We start from the raw sequence: 21,118 nt of genomic DNA, 5'->3' as shown, positions 1-21,118 counted from the left end.
CATGATACTGTATCATATTAAATGTTATGCTAATATGTGTCATGCATGGCAATAAATAAGGTTACCTATGGTACTAGTATATAATACTGTGCATTACTGAGGTAGTATTATAGCTTAGTATCATGTGCATGATACTAAGATATGATACTACCCATTAGGCTGGTCATAGTGGGGAGTAACTTAGACTAGTGTCATGCATATGACACTAGTCTAAGTTACTATCTTCATAATGCAAAGTAACATAGTACTAGTGTCATAGATTGCTTCATTTATTAGCTCATAGACTCATTTTGTCTCGGGAAGCGCTATGTTATAGTAACATATTATGTTACCACAAGCACCTCTTTCCTTATTAAATAGTTGCCACATAAGCAAAATTGTCTTGTGATGTGTTAAGTTACTACGTAAGTTACTCCCACTATGGCTAGCCTTACAAGCAGCCTTGTACATCTAGACGGAGAGAGTAGTTGGTTTCCCGTTAACACACCACTGTCATGCACGTTTTTTAATTCGATGATTATTTCTATAATCTCGGCCATGAGAGTTGACCAAGCTTATACAGGTAGCCAGCTCCTCAAAGCTACTGCACGTCTGCACCTCCCAACAACCGAGACGATAGTAAGAGTTGGGAGCCATGGGAGGAGGGGAGAGAGCTAGACGTGAGGCGCCGGCGGCGCGCGTGCCGCTGCACCGGTTGTTCGCATTCGCGGACAGGACGGACGTGGCGCTGATGGCGGTGGGCACGGTGGCCGCGGTGGCCAACGGGATGGCGCGGCCGGTCATGACCCACATCTTCGGCGACGTCGTCAACGCCTTCAGCTCCGCCGGCTTTTCGCCGGACTCAGACGTGCTGCACAGGGTCAGCAAGGTGCGTGCGCGTATCTTTTTCGCCGGACTCAGACGTGCTGCACAGGGTCGGCAAGGGGTCAGCAAGGCTGACTCCCCTGGTTCGAGCCGTCAGCAAATCCCGCCGCCCCCTCTGTTCAGCTTCAGATTAGTTTCCTAGAGCTGGGCGCTGTTGTTGGAGCGGTTTTTCCATTTTCTAATCAGGTCATTCTTGTTTTTCAGATCATCATTAACTTTGTTTATCTGGGTATTGGAGCAGGACTTGTTTCAGCACTTCGTGAGTGGCTTTCATGTGCAATAAAATTAAGATATCTTTCTCGACAGAAAATTGCTTTTGTATTCTAATTTAGGGTTTTGACAATTAGCAATAATATATATGTGCAATACTTAAAAATGAAATACAAGCCTAAGTTTGAGGCCATCCAGAGAAAAGTTTATGGGTATTACTTGAAAAGTCTTTTCCCGATCGACTAATTTGATGTTTCAATAGAGGTGTCATGTTGGACAATTACTGGAGAAAGACAGGCAGCACGAATCAGAGCTCAGTATCTCAAGGCGATCCTTAGGCAGAACATTGCATTTTTCGACAAGGAAATGAGCACGGGACAAGTTGTTGAGAGGATGTGTGGAGACACATTCCTCATTCAAGATGCCATTGGAGAAAAGGTTAGCTGTTTGGGCTAAACTTGTACATAAAAAGGCCCCATTATTCATTGTGTCACTAAGATTACAGATGTCTATGATCAATATGGTAAAGCTTGTTGATTTCTTGCCATAGAATATAGTACAATGATCTTACAGTCTTTTGTGCTCTAACCTAACAGTATGTTCGCTAACTGGAAACTAGCTCTCTAGAAAAGACGAGTAATTGAAAAGGATGAAAAAAATGACGTACAATATTAATTTACTCACGGCCTGCTGGATAAATGGTTTGTTTCTACACATCAGAATGAAAAGCATTCTTATCCGCATATATTACCCAACTATGCAATGATATGGGTGATGTTACATTAACATATTAATGTTACCACAAGTTTCACCTTCCTCATTAACTAGTTGCCAGACCATCTATTTCCTCCGTTCCAAATTACTTTGAACTAAAACCACGACGAGTAATTTGGAATGGAGGGAGTACCACTTATGTTACTCCCACTTTGGGTAGCCTTAAAAAACAAATAAATTTATGTGTGTATGTATATATCTCATAATAACTATAGTTCTATTTTATTTAACACTTTGCTATGCATTTATTCTCTTAGATTGGCAAGTACATACAGCTCCTGTCTACTTTTTTTGGAGGCTTCATTATTGCATTTGTGAGAGGATGGCTCTTGACACTTGTTATGCTCTCAAGCATTCCTCCAGTAGTTGTGGCCGGTTTTATTGTATCAAGGATACAGACGAATCTCTCTACCCAAATGCAAGCAAATTATGGTGATGCTGCAGACATTGTTGAGCAAACTATTGGGACCATTAGAACGGTGAGTCTACTTAGTTTGGTTCTCATGACCATGAGAGCCAATGATTTTCCTACCAAATTTGCCCAATGTTTGGTTCGATACAAACATTTTGGGAAGGTTCCATCTTTTGGGGGGACTATCTAAGTTATTTCTTGAGCCAAAGTTGGCCTAAACTCACATGGCTAATTTGGACGCCAATATTTTGTGGAAGGAAACGGTTGCCTTTGTGTTCTGGTGCTTATTTGGGGAATAAACCAAATATAAATAGATTATTGTTTTTGTTATTGATTCTTGGTGTCACTATCTTCTTATTATCTTACTATGCTTTGAAGGTTGTTTCATTCAATGGTGAGAATCAAGCTATAACTACATATAATAAGTTCGTAAGAAATGCATATGAATGTGCTCTACGAGAAGGTGCTGTCATTGGGCTTGGACTAGGTCCAGTAACGGGAACCTTGTTTTGCACTTATGGGTTGGCAGTTTGGTATGGAGCTAAACTGATAGTCGACGGAGGATATAATGGTGGCATTATTATTAATGTTATGTTGGCTGTCTTCTCTGGTGCACTGTAAGTTTCGTACATTGTTTTGCAACTAGTAATATTCCGATTAATAATATATAGTTAAACATAACTAAAACTTGTTATAGATGTAGTTGATGGGTGGAGATTATAGCTAGGTGGGCGCATATGGAGGATACCGGGAGTATATTACAGGGTGGAGTTTATATTTTGTATGAACTTCTTCGAGTAGTGGGGCCATTTCCTTTATTGACAACGAATGGATTTTATTGGCTCAAAATGAAGCATCAATGAAATACATAACACAATGAGCACACACACCTGGCCTCCGCACAGTTAGGTTGCACATACACCTGACCTCTGCATAGTTAGGTTGCACACAACCAACACCAACTCACACACTCATGAAAAACACCGGCAACTAGCAAAGTCATGTAAGACCAAAGCTATGTGTAGGCGATAAAGAAAGCCTCAAAGCGATCAGATCGGTGGTCGGCAAACTATAACAATGACCATCCGCACCAACTATTTCATTACAGCACATGAACGACGGGATTCTTCTACAACAACGCCTTCAATAAGGAAGGGATCGACAATCAGTGCCGCTGTCACTGGATCCAACCACATGGTTATAATCTAGGTTTTCAACCTAAGGAATCAGTCCAGCATATTCCAGTAATGCCTTCAACAAGGTAACGACGTAAGAAAAAACATCGCCATTGCCAAGTATAACCACTCGGGTTTAACCTAGGATTTCGCCTAGGAGCTCGAGACCAGATGCTCGAGTAGCACCACCGTCGAAATCACTCATGTGTTGTCGCCGCCACTTTTTCATGATCCCAACAGCTACATGCGATGCGACTGTCGGCATTGCACAACCATCCCTCTGCGTCAAGCCGTTGTCCATAATTTGTATCTCACCGCCAAAGTCAATCACCGGATCAGGAGAGGTGACTCATCCCGAAGACCTTTCGATGACCACCGCTGTCGTGGAGCCATAGATAGTCGCCACATTATAATTTGCAGTCACTACCATCTGACCGATCGGATCTAGATCACCACCACCAATTCATGGACAATAGCACCACCGGCCGGCCATCGGACGAGCAGAAGGCCGACCACCGCACGAGTAGAAGACCACCACCAATTTGAGGGATGCCCTTCCCCTACCTTGGAGACATCATCTCGACAATTTGGTACAGGAAAAGGACAACTAGTGGATCCACGTCGAATTATATACACAATGTTTGTGGGTTCTTGGTACTTGTTGGCTACTAGTTAAAGTTCATTCAACACGTTGACGCCATCTCCTCACCCGCATCAAGCATCATTAGAGGGAGGTGATCTAGGCTGTTAGGGCGGCGGTGAACCTGCCCTTGTGGTTTAACCGCAATACCTAATAGAGTTATTCATCATGGAGTGCAACTCTTTGGGATTTGGATGTGGCGTCATACTATATATACAAGGCATAATTTAAAAAATTGGTCCAGACTAACAAGTTATGTTGGGGATATTACTATCAGTTATGACCCGCCCAGGAGGGGCCGGGTCAACCCCAATGGCGGGTTACACAAGAAGCCCAGTAAACATTAAGATGATAATTCGTTAAATCTTATAGAAGGCCCAAAGGCCTGAAGGCAGCTTAAGGCCCGATATTGTAAACCGCCATATGTAAGGAAAGACTTGTAAAGAAAGGCATGTAAAGGAAGTCACCGAGCCGGACACGATTATGAGCCGGCCGGGACTCTGTAAGCCACCAGGCGTCAACCCGTGTATATAAGGGGACGACTCGGTGTCGGCTTAAGGGAAGAAACAAGAGATCGATAACCAAGCCGGTGAGTTGAGCCTCTTGGTAATCGAAACCCCAGCAATACCAACACGACTAGACGTAGGCTTTTACCTTCATCATAAGGGGCCGAACTAGTATAAAATCTCTCGTGTCCTTTGTCCCGATTAACCCCTTTAAGCTTCCTAGTTGCGATGGCCCTACGACTAAGTCCTTTCTCTAGGACATCTGCCGTGTCAATTCCACGACAAGTTAGCTGGAAAAACTTAAACCAGGGTCATCCATGTTTTTTATTACAAGGCTGTTTGGCATACATCAGTGCCCACATACAACTGATACATTTTTTCTCCAAACAAGCCTACATGTTAACGTATGGTGGTTTGTTTTCCGCATGAACCGACCGAACCAGCGGCCTGATGGGTGGACTAGTGACCCGGTCAATCCCGTTCTTGTTCTGGAAATTATGGCACCTAAGTATAGGGCTCATCACTTACATAAGTCGGTACATCGCTCCATGACATGCCTACTTGGGGCCATGCCTTCTATCATATGAATATAGCACTACAACCTCAAGTTCCTCATTGACCAACACTAGTCAACATTTCCCAACACAACATTTTTTGACGGGCAACGTGCTGGGGCTTTGGCAATTTATTATAGAAGGGAGAGGGACTAAAGTCTCACGGTTTGGTACAAACAATGCCAATACCACATAGTGGCAAGCGAAGCACTACCAACTCAGGAGAGAAAAAACATAAAGAAGTAGCTAGTTAAGAGACAGCCTCCCAGAACAAAGCTATCTCATCTCTCGCCATGGCTGTAATTGTCTCAGACGAACACATTTCCCCCTCAAATGTTTGGCGGTTGCGTTCCTTCCAGAGATTCCACACAACATAGGCCGTTGCGGTCACCTGCTTGCGCACGTCCTCAAGCTTTCCCAGCCTAAGCATTTTCCACCACCAATCCTTGATAGTAGTTGAAGATGAAGCAATGATGGCCGCAATGGTGTCCGAGTTTTTAAACCCATGCCAAACCTCTCGGGCGAAGAAGCGGTCCAAAGATATATGAGCCGCCGTCACTTTGATCACACAGAGAGCAAGCAGTGACATGCAACCAACCCGTCACCATCAGTTAATCAGCAGTCTGGTTCCTGTTCTAAAGTAGCAACCAGAGATAGAATTTGACTTTTGGTTCAGCCTTAATCTTTCATGTGGGATGAAGGAGAGGTTGGCTGATTCTTGGCGCGAACTGGATGTCATAAGCGAAGGCGGCCGAGTAGCAGCCATCCGGCATCAACAACCGTCGGTCTCGTCTGGAGTCGTCGTCAGAACAACATGTAGCTCCCACAGACAAAGGAATTGGTCTAGGAACTCTGTTTCAACTGGGTGGGCATGCTTCTTGGTTTCAACTTGGCCGTGATTAAAGGACCGACCGCCTTAGAATGTGGTCTCTTGTGGGGATGGTGTCATCACTAGACCATCCCTCGACATAATTGACGAGCTTCATGTGGCCAACGCCAGCACATTCACGTCCTTGCATGACAAACCGATGACATAGGTTTCACAAAGTTCCTTTGTAGCTCAGGCTACATGGAACCTCTTATCCTCAACCCTCCAGCCTTGCTTTGAGATTCGTACTCTTCAACTAACTTACAACAAGAAGATTTCTCTTTTTTCGTTTCTCTAAAATGAAACAACATATGAACTTCAAACTTTACATATCGAACAAACATTAGAACATCAATGTGTGATAAAACTTTCAGATTTTCTTTCACCGCACCTCGGATTGCTATGGGTGAACTCGTCACCTTCGAGGGTCATCCTCACGTGCCACCTGACTCAACACTTTCGCTCAAGGTTCTCGTATATGTTATTTAGCTACAGGTCTCCTCGTGTGCTTGTTCTTTGTATCTCTCATCCACTCTTTCTCTATCGTGGAATTGTTCGGCTCCATATCCCTCATCACCATCGGCAGCCACTGATGCTCCTAATGGCATGAATGCCCGTAGGCACCAATTGAGCATTGTTTCCACTACCCTCTGCTCCAACATTTTGCCAAGGTTGGCTTTGCTAAACCGATCTTCAATTGCCATGTTCCTTTTTCCTACACTCTATCTCCAGGATTTCTCAATAAGGCAATCAACAAATTTCCCCCCTTACATACACGGTTTTCGGACACGAACAAGCCAACATGTACCCGCAGCGCCAGGGGTGATACACTGAAACACACTCCATGGGGGCCCGACTTAAAGCACAATACACAAGAAACTTGAGTCGGCTATTTTGAGATATGAATCCCTAGTTCCTCGGGAGGGATCCCGTTGTATGTCTAACTTGGCTTGGCGCAACCCCTGCAATCTTCTAGTCGTATTGGCTTCCCTCCATGCCTGAGTCAGCTCCTCGTTCGGCTGCTCCTTAATCCGTCTAGTCTAAGAACCAGACAATTCCATCTTGGTCCTAGTGTCCGACATGTTCTCCTCGCTTTGTCAGGTACCTACCAAAACTAGGTGCTAACGCTCCTTTTAGTTATCTTTTCTCATTTTCTCCGTGGCATTGGTTATATTTTTAATGTTGCATTAGTATGAGTAGATACCATATCAAGGCAAATGCTTAATGGCAATCATAATTTGCCATCTTCATGTTTGTATGGTATCAACTAGTGTGCTAAATAGAAACTTCCATCTCTTTTTTCAAGATCTTTTGGTTTCTGACTTGAGTTATGCATCTTCTACAGGTCCTTAAGTCTAGCAACATCATCAATAACTGCTTTTGCAGGAGGGCAAGGAGCAGCATATAGAATCTTCAAGACAATAGAAAGAGAACCAGATATTGATGTATATGACAAAAAAGGTATCATACTGGAAGACATTAAGGGTGATGTTGAACTTAAGGATGTGTATCTCAGCTATCCTACCAGGCCTGATCATTTGGTATTGAATGGATTCTCCTTACGAGTACGAAGCGGCACAACAATGGCCCTAGTTGGAGGGAGCGGCGGTGGGAAATCAACTGTAGTCAGTTTGGTGGAGAGATTCTACGATCCACTGTCTGGGGAAGTCTTGATCGATGGAGTTGACATTAGAAGAATGAATCTTGGGTGGATAAGAGGAAACATTGGTCTTGTCAGCCAAGAACCAGTGTTGTTTTCAAGTACGATCAGGGAAAATATTGCCTACGGGAAGGATGGTCTTACTCTTGCTGAGATCAAAAGAGCAATCGAGTTTGCAAACGCGGAAAACTTCATTGCTAAATTGCCAAATGTACAATGCATAATTAAAACATCAATAATATTAATTCTGTTGCTATCTCGCACGTTGTTACTTAGAACTATATATTTTGAAACATTGCAGGGTCTCGAGACAATGGTTGGGGAACGTGGAACTCAACTATCTGGAGGGCAGAAGCAAAGAATTGCAATTGCTAGAGCAATTATTAAAAACCCTAGAATATTGTTACTTGATGAAGCAACCAGCGCATTGGATATGGAATCTGAGAGGATTGTTCAAGATGCTTTGGACATCATAATGCTAGAAAGGACTACAATCATCGTCGCACATCGTTTAAGCACAATAAAGAATGCTGATGTCATATGCGTCCTACAACATGGGAATATTGTGGAACAAGGTATTCCCTCCATTTTTATATACAAGGCCACAGACTCAGATTACAAGTATCAATGTAAAATTTAATGCTTACTTTGCAACTCAGCTATTTTTTCATTTTCTGGAATCATTAATATGACGCATGCATGCAAGGAAACTGAGTGGAGGAAGTAGCTGACTGTCATTATGACTGCATGCATGCAAGTATTAAACAGGTTGCTAGTACGAGAAAATATTGTTAATTTTGCCTCGATTAGTGTTGGTGGGCTTGTATAGATGCGAAATGTATATTAGTGGTCTTGTATAAGTAAATGGAGGGAGTAATGCATTTGCAAACTGACAACTCATTTGCCGAAATTATAGAATACCCACCTACTTATTTCTATTAATACATGATTTTTTGTATACAGAACTTCTGTAGGTCCTACGAGTCTACTCCCTCCGTCCGGTAAAGAGTGTACATTTGGCTTCAAAATTTGTCCACAAAAAGTGTACTTCTAGCTTTCCAATGCACCTTAAAGTAGAAAAAATACTTCTCTCTCATCACATGGTAATCAAGACCAATGGCAATCTACACATGGTGTTCTTAATTTCTACACGCACTTAGCTCATTGGGGGTTGGGTAATTAAAGAGGAAAGAGATAGTATCTTTCACCTTTCCAATGCACTTTTTACTTAACTCCATAATTTGTCCTAAAATTTCTATATGTACACTCTTCACCGGATGGAGGGAGTATGTAGATGACTTGTTACATAACTGTAAATAATGTAAGGCACTTTCACATTTTTGCTCTTTGAAAAAAAACATAACTAGATAAATTGAAGTTGTCCTGAAATAACTACATAAAAGTGTTGTTTGTGATCAGTAATCAACGCATAGGGTAGCATTCAATTTACTAGTTGAGTGATGACCAGAATACACCCTTTCAACACTCCAAAAAAGTCCTCCCTTTGTCTCATAATATAAGATGTTATTACGATCAATATACGTTCCCATTTTCATTCAGCACCTTGATCAACAAATGGTATGTAGATGACCTGCTACTTGATGTGTGAATTTCGAGCAGGTTCACATGTACAACTGGTAATGAAACCTGAAGGTGCTTATTCTCAGCTGATTCATCTGCAAGAGACTATGCAAGAAGTAGAAGCCTCTGGCGTAAACCCGGATGTTATGATAAAAAACAATTTTGACTATATGTCTATCAGTAGAAAACCAGGAATCCAAGGTAGCTCATTTAGGAGGTCAACTAGTAAAGGCTCATCCTTTGGGCAAAGTGGTAGGCATCCTTTCCCTGCTCCGTTTGGCCTGTGTGATACCATGGAATTCAGGAATGGTCAGGACCTAGAGGAAACTATAGATAAAATATCTAGTGGTAAAAAGAAAGCTCCAATCGGTCGACTCTTCTATCTAAACAAACCAGAGGCTTTTGTTCTTGCTCTTGGTTCTATAACTGCAGTAATCCACGGATTAATTTGTCCAGTATATGGCATATTGATTTCAAGTGCATTAAAGACATTTTATGAGCCACCAGCAGAACTACTGAAGGGCTCGAGGTTCTTGGCAGGCATGTTTGTCATACTAGGTATTTCCACACTTGTTCTGGTTCCATTAGAGTACTTCCTGTTTGGGTTAGCAGGCGGGAAGCTTGTGGAGCGCATACGGTCGCTGACATTCCAAAGTGTCATGCACCAGGACATTAGCTGGTTTGATGAGCCTCAACACTCAAGGTCTGCATTTAGCCTATTTTTTATTAAACATTTAGCCTTTTTGGTATCATGATGTTTGTCAAAAATCTATGTTTTCCCTCACAATTCGTGTACATTTTTGAAAAAGTATTTATAGGTATAATACGGTTGTCCTGGTTGATGTATGCTCTTAAGCGCTTAGACCATGGTTTTCAATTTCAGTTTCAAGAAAATTTAGCACCTACCAAAATCATCGAAATTCAGTGAAATTCACTGATTTCGGTTTGCATTTCAGCCAAAGTGCTGAAATATTGACTTGAATTCAATTAAAGTTTTTACATTTTGAAAAATATTTGAATTCCTGTGTACTACTGAAATTGCCAAAATATTTTGGCCGAAACATAAAAATTTCAGTGTCTGCTGAAATTAATGAAATCCAGTGCATTTCATTGAAATCTCACTGAAAGTGAAAACCATGCCTTAGACCAAATTCACATCGCGTATGATTCAAAAACATCAACTGTGGCATATACAATTTTCTGATTAAACTTGTACTTTAAAAATATTTAATACGGCATCTCTATATGAAAAAACTAACACTAAGAATCACAAATGCCTAACAAGAATCCTTATACATGGATGATTTGTCTTGCAGTGCAAAAATTCCTTCTGAATAATCTTGTGTAAGAACAACAAATATGTGTATTTGGAACATTTATGTATGCCAGCTAGCTAACTTGAGCAATGTTCTTTTTAAATTCATCATTACTAAGAATTAATCCATCAGACAATTTTTAAGAAAAAAATGTGAGAAACTATACTTGGCAACATATTTTCTTATACAACTTTCAACTTTTGTTCTAGTGGAGCATTAGGTGCTAAGCTATCGACTGATGCTCAAAATGTGAAGCGACTTGTTGGAGACAATTTAGCACTTAATATCCAGACTGTATCAACCATCATGTCAGGATTCACAATAGCTATGATGGCAAACTGGAAGTTGGCTTTGATTATCACTGTGGTGATTCCTTTTTTTGGTTTCCAAACCTATGCTCAAACAAAGTTCCTGCAAGGTCGCCATAAAAATGCAAAGGTGCGTACATGCTCCAAACAAGCAATTACTATTGCTTATTCACCTCAAAACTATTCCTAACACCAACAGAATGATTAATGTTTATACAAGCATACGTCACATGGACATTACTTTTATCTAACTGGTAATTAGTGGGACGATGCAGTTAAAGTATGAGGAAGCAAGCCAAGTAGCGTGTGATGCGGTTGGAGGCATCAGAACTGTGGCTTCCCTTTGTGCTGAGCAGAAGGTGATGGATGCCTATGAGAAGAAATGTGAATCTCCGACTAGACAAGGAATGAGGGAAGGTGTTGTTGGTGGCATGGGCTTTGGCTTCACATTCCTTGTATTCTACCTTGCATACGCTCTCTGCTTCTACGTTGGTGCAAAGTTTGTTCAGGAAGGAACAGCAACATTTCCTGAAGTATTTCGGGTTCGAGCAGTTGTTTTACTTCGTTATTAGTCGCAGTGTTAACCGTTCTGAATGGGGGCTGCAGGTTAACGGATTCGTTGGTTACTTTCAGGTGTTCTTTGTATTAGTTTTGGCTTCTGGTTCGATCTCACGAGGTAGCGCATCAGGTGCGGATGGCGCCAAGGCTAATGCATCGGCCATCTCTTTATTTGAAATTCTTGACCGTAAATCCAAGATAGATTCCAGCAGTGAGGAGGGTATGGTGATTGCAAGTGCGAGGGGCGACATTGAGTTCCAGAATGTATGCTTCAGCTACCCCTTACGCCCAAATGTTCAAATCTTGAATGATCTAACCGCGAGCATTCCTTCTGGAAAGGTGGTTAATTACTCTCCATCTCAACTCATACAAGTAAATGAGATTAGTGTTCTTTTCACATTACCATATATTGCTAGTTTTTCTCTAAAAAATATATTTTGCTAGCTGGTACGAAACATTATTAATTAATTTGGTGAAATATGGATCTTAACAGACGGCTGCCCTTGTTGGAGAGAGTGGTGGTGGCAAGTCCACTGCAATCGCGCTCCTCGAGAGGTTCTACGACCCAACTTCAGGAAAGATCCTTTTTGACTCTGTGGAGCTTGGGACCCTTAAAGTTAGCTGGCTTCGGCAGCAGATCGGGCTTGTGGCGCAAGAGCCAGTGCTGTTCAACGACACCATCCGCGCCAATATAGCCTATGGAAAGCAGGGGGAGGCATCTGAAGAAGAGATCGTCGCCGCTGCCGAAGCTGCCAACGCACACCGTTTCATCTCCGGGCTGCCTGACGGCTACGACACAGTAGTCGGCGAGAGGGGGATCCAGCTATCAGGTGGGCAGAAGCAGCGCGTCGCCATCGCGAGGGCCGTCGTCAAGGACCCCAAGGTGCTCCTCCTAGACGAGGCGACAAGCTCTTTGGATGCGGAGTCGGAGCGTGTGGTGCAGGAGGCGCTGGACCGGGTGATGGTTGGGAGGACGACCTTGGTGGTGGCACATCGCCTGTTGACGGTAAGAGGGGCCGACATCATTTGCATGGTCCAGAGCGGGACGATCACGGAGAAAGGGAGGCATGACCAACTGATGCAGATAAAGGATGGAGCCTACGCTTCCCTTGTCGAGCTTAGCTACGCGGAGAAAGGAGGCATATGACTATGACACTCATCTTTCTCCCCCAAAACTCCCATGGAAACGCAAGAACAAATTCTTTATGAGTTAGAACCAGCAATTCACTCTTGTGGAAACGTACGTAAGCTTATGTGTAAATTTTCATACCTTCAGTTTTTCGGGCTGCACGCAGAAAGTTCAGAAATGTTGCTTTCTTAGTTTCATTGATGGTCACAGAATTTTACTTTTTTTTCTTCTCCAACACACACAATAATGTGGAGTGAATTAAAAAAACATCGACATTAAAAACTAGGATTGCAGAAACCACAGTTCTACAGAATTGTGCCAAAACCACTAATGCTGCGATTTTATTTTTATTTTTTATTTGCAAAAAAACTAGTTGACGGCTTTGGACGTTGTGATGAAAATTATGGCTGATAGGTCCCGCAAATGATGATGTGGCATAACTGTTCACGCTTGACGTCGTTAGAGATACTTTTTTTTTACAAAAAATCCCTCTCTTCTTCAGAATAGAAAAAACATGCGTGGTCAAATAAAAAAAAACACCCACACCCCTGCGTGTAGGACGTCCCGACCTTACCTCCACCGCCGGCCTCCCCATGCCATCCCGACGCCGCGCTCCCTCCCCGGGATGCCCTCCGCCGTGCCCCACGCCGGATCCGGGCACATCGGCCTCCAGCGCCCCCGTCCGGCACCGGATCCGGCGGGAATGTTGCAGCACGGCCCGGATCTGCCTCCACCGCCCCCGCCCTGCAGCATGGCAGCCTCGCCGCTGCTCGTGCCCGTGGGCGGCCGGCACAGCTGCTGCTCGCGCTCGTGCGCGGTCACCGCGGCTGCTGCTCGCGCCCGTGCGCCCATGCAGCATATGACGGGTCGGCAGGGATGCGCACCGCAGAGCTCCGCCGCTACCCGCGCCCGTGTGCGGCTGTTGCACGGGCCTATGCTCTCGTGCAGCATATGGCTGGTCAGATGGCAGGCGCACAACATAGCTCCGCCGCCGCCCCATGTCGTGCCCTCCGCCGCCCCCGCCCGGCACCAGCGCTGGGGAAAGCAGCAGCTGCACCGGTGTCCGGCTCTCCTAGCAGCTTTGCTCCCGCAAAAGCTGCTGTTGCCGGTGCTTCGGCGCCCGTGGCAGCTGCTGCTCCGGTGTGGAAGGGGCAGCGCTAAGGGAAGGCCATGGCACGTGACCGGAGAGAAGAGACGAGGAGGAGGAGGATGCTAGATTTTTATGTTTTTGTGACACTTAATATGAGAAGGAGGGAGTATCTAGCACTAAAGCATTTGTAGATACATCCGATTCAGCGACAATTAAGATGGATTGTGGGAGTATATTGTTCAAACCAATGAAAGTTTAATTATTTAGTCATATGTTTCTATGAGTTCACATGGATTCAAATTGAACTTACCGATGACTTGCACCAAGAAACTCTTCGAACTTGGTACTTCAGTAACCAAAAATCGTGGACATCCCAAAATCTCCAATTTTAGGGACCATGCTACCAGTTAGCAAAATGTTCTCAGGTTTTAAACCCAAATGGAGAACTGGACCTGAAGGGTGATTATGAAGGTAACTCAATCCTTCACAAGTCCCCCTTATTATTTTGTAGTATGTGTGCCAATCATTTCCATCGCCTTCATCTATGGAATCAATAAACCAAACATAAGTTTCTCAAATTGAAATAACATTGTAACTGATGTTAAACATATGAAGTATAGAAAAACACTATACCAGTAGTATATTTTGCAAGGTTTCCGTTGGGTGCATATTCATAGCAGAGAGCAGCGTGTAGGAATAATGTTTCAGTCTTTCCTGTGAATCTATTTTTTCTTGGACCTACTTCATAGAAATAACTTACAAGTTGTATGATATTTTGATACCTGAGCCCTAGACCTGGACGTATTCGAAGTTGTGTCTTAAATTCCTCCTCCTTATCACTTCCTTCGGGCAACTGGCAAAGCACTTTCACAACAGCCTCTTTTATATCTTCATATATTGCCTGATCAAAACATGCATGCTCATGATATCATGTTCTATGTATGTTATTACTTGTGCAGGTACAACAATTTGCACCATATATTATAATTTGGATACACACGACACCACATTTAATTTGATACGTCGAACATGCAATTTGCACGGTTACTAAAATTCATATTTGGTCATCTCATTTGTGCACCAATAGTCAATGCATGTCACTCGGTTTGTTTTAGGTAACAGACACCAGTTTTAATTTTGTTACCGCATTAAAAATGATAAACTTAGTTGTGTGGATCCCATGCATGTGATATCTATATATACCCTAATTATTGCAGAACTAATTAAATCTTCTTTAGAATTAGAGAAGAAAAAGTATGAATATTGCGCCAAAGAGTCCATGCAAATAATAAAAGTTAAAATCTAATAAATTTTTGAGCAAAGAAATACAATTTTGGCCTCATGTGAAAAAGGTTAACCTTATCATCAAGAAAATGAATTTTTTTATTCATACTAATTTGAACCCAGTCTAATTTATTGTTTATTTGGTAGAATTAATCCTTAATCCTATAGATTTGAGACTTTTTCATGTTCATAGCACAAAGCACAACCTGATATATCAACTCATTAGGGTGACACTATAAGCCAACGAAGAGCACATAGAAAGATTCAAAATGAGCAAATAGCTTAAGGGAAAAGGAGCTGGTCTATAGACGATTGGAAAAGTATACTGGCTACAAAGATAACAAAAAAACGTCTATCCTATAAACAAAGATCGGGCGAGATTGAGTTGTAACAACATCGATTGAAGATTAAAAGAGACATATCTCGGTAGTGCTAGTGCACAATGCATGTGTTATTGACTTGTTACTTCTAATAATCATGAGAATTTGTGACAAAATTTGGGTAACAATATCACATGAACAGAAATAAATCTAAACTTAATCTAGAGGCTGAGTCACAATGATTTTTTTAACTTGTAAGAAAAAAGGAAACATGAAATAAACAATATCAAGATGTTATCCAATAATTAATTTTTCATTATGGCACTCTCAGTTCCCCAAATCCATTTCACTTCCTTAGAAAAAAGTCATTGTACACTAGCAACCAAAGAACATGCATTTTCTTGTAGAGCTCGCGAATCGAACAGGAAGACAAGCCATGAAGAATTGTAATGTTATCTACAAATTCCCGCTAATTTCCATATACGCTGACACATGTTTACTTCAAATGTAGAGGCGGTTAATGTAGGGAAATAATAAAATGGCCCCTTAGTCATAGTACCTTCTAACAATTCCATATGATCCTTCTCGAAGCAAGACAGAAAAATTGTTTATTATTTTTATCTATTCATGTACAACAACCTTGGGTTCAATGCACGTATGATGTGACTCGATCTCTGTACTATCCGGCACACATGGAGGACAAGAAACCATCGATAAAGTTTTTATTTTCAATAAAAGCTAACTAGCATGAAACCATCAATTCATCGGATGTATTTGAACAGTACCTAGTGTGTCATGCTGTTTTTCCTCTCTAACATGCCTGTTTTTGCCTTGCTTGTATTTGACGCCTTCTTCCATGCCCTAAGGCACCTTAATCAGGAATATTAATGCATGTAAGATCAAGTAAGCAATCTGAAATTACATGCACATGCTACAACTATGTGAAGACATCCCATATGTTGAGAGTCACAGACTGAGTATCGAATGCCATACTTGATTATCTGCTGTTTTTTCTTCTGGAACCATCTTGTCCACCTCATCCAGCTTTTCCATGACATCTTTTATTCTAGTCCATTTGTTTGATTCGATATGTGAACATGTTTTGGCTAGCTCCAAACATGTTACTACTTGATAAAGGCGTATTTCATCTACCATGTCTCTCCATTTTGTACATACCTGTATAAAATTGGGATATAAGCAAACTATATCATGAGAACATAAATCATAACTGACACATTATCTGCTAGGGTGGAAAGAACACAAGACATAGTGAATAGTTCTGGCTTACAAGTTCAATAGCTTGTTGGTGGGATATGTCATCTATTTCATCATAGGCACTAGGCCTGGCTACTATTTCCATGATTATGACACCAGGGCTGAATATGTCACATGTTTTTGAGATTAGTCCTTTGTTTCTAAATTCTGGTGTCGCATACCTCCCATGTGGCATCATATTAACAATGTCAGGGGTTCCCATTTTTGTTTTTTAGATAACAATGTCGCGGTTGGCTATCTCTTAAAAAAGAAAACAATGTGACGTGTTGTTATTATATAAGAACTGGTAGATAAAGTGCAACCATAGTTAGTTTGCATGGTATACATCACAAATATGAACTATACTTACGAAGCTGCATCGAAAATATTTGTCAGCGCTGTTGTTTGGTTATTGTAAAGCTCTGTTGTACCAAAATCCGCTATCTTTGGAACCATGTCATCATCTAACAAAATGTTGTCAGGTTTTAGGTCTCGGTGCAGAATTGTTCCTGATGGGTGATCATGATAAAGATATTTCAATCCTTCACATATCCCTTTAATAATTCCATAGTGTGTGCGCCAATCAAGTGTATCTCCTTGAAATGTAGAAGTGCATAGAAAATTCTATTCCAGTTATGCTTTTTTGAAGCAAAAAAAATTATGATCAAAGTAACATATCCAAATATATTGTATTTTACCAGAAATATATGGTTTAAGGCTTCCGTGGTGGTGCATACTCAAAGCACAGAGCTGCACCGATCTGATGAACCCCACTTGTGGTAGTATTATACTTGTTTCCAACTTGATAGCAGAATCCAACAAGTTCTATAATATTTGGATGCGTGATGGTCTTAAGGATTTTAAGCTCTCTCTTAAATTCATTTTGCTGATTTTCAACCCATCTTTCCTTAAGCACCTTCACAGCAATCAGTTTCCCATCTTTCCACGTGCCCTGATCAATGTTAATGCCTCTGCTTAATGCTCATAATGCCTGAATTATGTAATATGTTACTGGTGTGAAATGATTTATGTTTTGAAGAAAGATGCATCCCATGATGTGTTACACAGTTTGTATTGAGAAGGATCTGATTATGGTGTTTTTGGCCATCAACATTAGGTAAACTACTCATGTGTACCTTGTAAACTACTCCAAATACACCTTCACCAAGCTTATCTTGATAATTCTCGGTAAACTGTCGCAATTCTTCGACTCTATACGTGTCCACCTGATGTCTCTTCCTCCCCATATTATCTGCCATGCATATGAATAATAAACAAACAAATTATTTTCGCAGATAAAAAGGAAACAAACGTCTGCAAAACAGTACAATACAATTGAATTATGTGTGGTGTATTTTGTTCTCAAAGTCAAACCATTTTAAAGTTTTTTACCAACCATATATAATTAAGTATCAACATCTATAATACCAAAACCAACAATATTACGTACTACTCACCGGCGGAGCTTGAGGAGAATTGAAAGCGGGGAGGGGGCAAAGAGAAAATATGCAATGTTGGGGGCCAAATGACTGAACTATTCATAATTTAATCCTCTAAAAAATTCTTTCAATAAATATGCAAGGGTTGGGGGGCAGCGGCCCCTTAGAACTACACATAACTCCGCCGCTGATACTACTAGCCTTTGAGAGTACCTTCTAATTATGAAAACTGTTAATTTGGCTCTTCTAATTCTCACATACTGTATAGGGTACACATGGTAGCTCTGCCTTGGTTAAATGCAATAGAAACTTATTTACTATGTTTGGGAGGAATGAAAAGAACGGCTCGACATCAGCATTCAGTTAACTACTGGCACTATTGTATACTGGGGCAACCATTAATCCCTAGCAGCCTAAAGAAGAGACATGTTTGGATCACTGTAATGATCTCAAAGTGATGGTCGGTAGTTAAATTAGATCCATGCAATTTACCATAATAATAAAGTAAATAGTGCTTCTGGACGCACGTCGTGTATTTTTGCAGAAAACCCCCTGTATTTTTCGTGAATTACTCCCTTCTTTCCGGTTTATAAGGCTCAATTCGAAAATCTCACCAACCAAGGCAGATGATGAGTGGTGGAATATTTTTTGTAGTTTGCAAAAGCACCCAATTAATGCTCTTGTTTTTCTCACAAAATTATGTTTATGAATGCATTAATTGCAATGCATGCATGAATAAAGTGCATGCATTGGTCAGTTTTCTCTTAATACTTGCATGCAATGATTTAATGCACCTTGAAGTCTGAACATGTGATGGGAACAACCAAATTGAGCCATATAAAATGGAAAAACTAAAATTTTGAGATAAGCCCTATAAATCGGAAAGGAGGGAGTAACCCGCAGTCCACCTATAAGTTAGAGCGAATCGTTTTTTGTGCTTTACACAAAACCCCCTGAGTTATATGCTAATTAGCCCGTAGTTCATATTTAATTCAAGCGAATCGTCATTTTATAGTTTTAAGATTTTTTTTTCAAATAGCCATATCTTTTAAACCGCAACTTCAATTTTAACACGTTACATATGAAATTTGATTAGAAAAATGTGTAGAATTTGAATACAATGTTATTTTATATGTCAAATATTTTTTAAATACTATTTACGGTGCAATATTAATCAATGGCGCACAATCCGTCTATATTCCTTACAAGCGGTCTATATTGCAACATGTAAAATTAAACGTTAATATTCGGGAAAGGTTATAATCTTTGGGCATGTTGTACTTGCACAAGGTTCTCTCTTTGTACATGTTTCATGATCTAAGACCCTATGTATGTACCTTTTTTTGGCGAAATTCACATGTGTACTAACAAACGGAATGCACAATTTTTTTGTAGTGAATACTCAAACATTTTTATAGAATATACGTACACTTATGAAATAAAAATTTAATAAATCAAAAAATGTATGTGGATTCAAAAGATGTTCGCGCGTTTATGAAAAAACTTTTCTTATTCTAAAAATGTTTGAACTTTTGAAGAAAAAGTTTTGGGAAATCTGCCATAATAATAAAGCAAATAGTGTGCCTGGTCGTACGTCACGTATTTTTGCAGAAACTCCCCTGTCTTTTCCGTAAATTGACCCGCAGTCCACCCTTAAGTCAGAATGAATCGTTTTTTTGCGTTTTACACAAAACCTCCTAAGTTATACACCGGTTCATATTTAACTCCAGCGAATCGTTATTTTACAGTTTTACATGAACCCCCTGATATATGTGTTAATAACCCCGCAGTCTATTGAGAATATTTTTCTTTTCAAATAGCCATATCTTTTAAACCGCGACTCCAATTTTAACATGTTATATATAAAATTTGATTAGAAAAATGTGTAGAATTTGAATACAATGTTATTTTACATGTCAAATATTTTTATATGCTATTTATGGTGCAATATTAATCAATGGCGCACAATCCATCTATATTTCATACATGCGATCTATATTGCAACATGCAAAATTAAACGTTAATATTCGGGAAAGGTTTATAATCCTTGGGCATGTTGTACTTGCACAAGGTTCTCTCTTTATACATGTTTCATGATCTAAGACCCTATGTACGTACTTTTTTTGGCGAAATCCACATGCGTACTAAGCAACGGACTACATAATTTTTTTGTAGTGAATACGCAAACATTTTTTATGGTATATACATACACTTATAAAACTAGTCAATGCATATGTTCAATGCACGTTAATTTGAAACTATATTAAGTGCATGCGGATATTAAGTAGGATATTATTTCTGTGTTATTATGTGATTAGCACTATTTTTAGCATGAAATTAACTGCACGCTAAACGTGTTGAGCGCTCGACATCGAAGCAGTCTAGATCATTGGATTGACATGATTTGATGGCCGAGATTAATTGGATCTGACCCCTTGGGTCTTTTTATATTGGTATAGATAAAATGTTTAATAAATTAAAAAATGTTTGTGGATATAAAATATGTTCGCGCTTTAAAAAAGATTTTCTTATTCTAAAAATATTTGAAATTTTGAAGACAAAGTTTTGGGAAATAAAAAAATGTTCATGATTTTAAAAAGTTCATTTATTAATTTTTTTAATGAAATTGAAAAAAAATCGTCAATTCAAAGAACGTTCATGTATGAAAAAATATCCGAAAAAATCTAAAACGGTTGGTGACTTACAAAGTAGTTTATTTATCCATAAAATGTTTGCTGATTCGGAAAATGATCATGCATTTCAAAAAAATGTTTGCCCAATAGAAAAATGTTCGTGATTTTTTTTTAAAAAATCACCCATTTCCAAAACAATGTTTGTCCATCTTAGAAACGTTCGCTGATTCAAGAAAATTGCTAAAAAAAATATATTCACAATTTTATAAAATATGCCTGCAAAAAGTATAAAATGTTCATGAATTCAAAAAATGTTCCTGATTTTAGAAAATGTTTGAAAATTTGTAAAAGTGTTCATGAATTTGAAAAATGTTCATGATTTCAAATACGTTCATGAGTTTGAAAAATTGTTTATCATTTCACGAAATGATTGTGAATTTAAAGAAATCACCAATTATCAAAACAATGTTCGTCCATCTTAGAAACGTTCGTCGATTCAAGAAATTTGTTAATAATATATTTACAATTTTATAAAATATGCTT

The 21,118-nt window shown here is 40.2% G+C and overlaps 1 pseudogene across 1 annotated transcript; it reads left to right on the top strand.

Moving 5' to 3' along the window:
* Positions 1–579: 579 nt before the first annotated feature.
* On the top strand, positions 580–13,885 carry LOC125507558 (ABC transporter B family member 5-like; annotated as a pseudogene). The gene is made up of 12 exons (XR_015602992.1): positions 580–868; positions 1,069–1,123; positions 1,337–1,512; positions 2,106–2,327; positions 2,639–2,877; positions 7,349–7,874; positions 7,965–8,238; positions 9,284–9,947; positions 10,770–10,998; positions 11,144–11,410; positions 11,502–11,765; positions 11,920–13,885. The product of XR_015602992.1 is annotated as an ABC transporter B family member 5-like (transcript).
* The last annotated feature ends 7,233 nt before the right edge of the window (positions 13,886–21,118 follow it).

The sequence above is a fragment of the Triticum urartu genome, chromosome 5A (genome assembly GCF_056163025.1).
Source record: "Triticum urartu cultivar PI428250 chromosome 5A, HENAU_Tu73, whole genome shotgun sequence".
NCBI lineage: Eukaryota > Viridiplantae > Streptophyta > Magnoliopsida > Poales > Poaceae > Triticum > Triticum urartu.
Note: the sequence above shows the minus strand (reverse complement) of the source record. Positions and strands in the feature narration are given on the sequence as shown.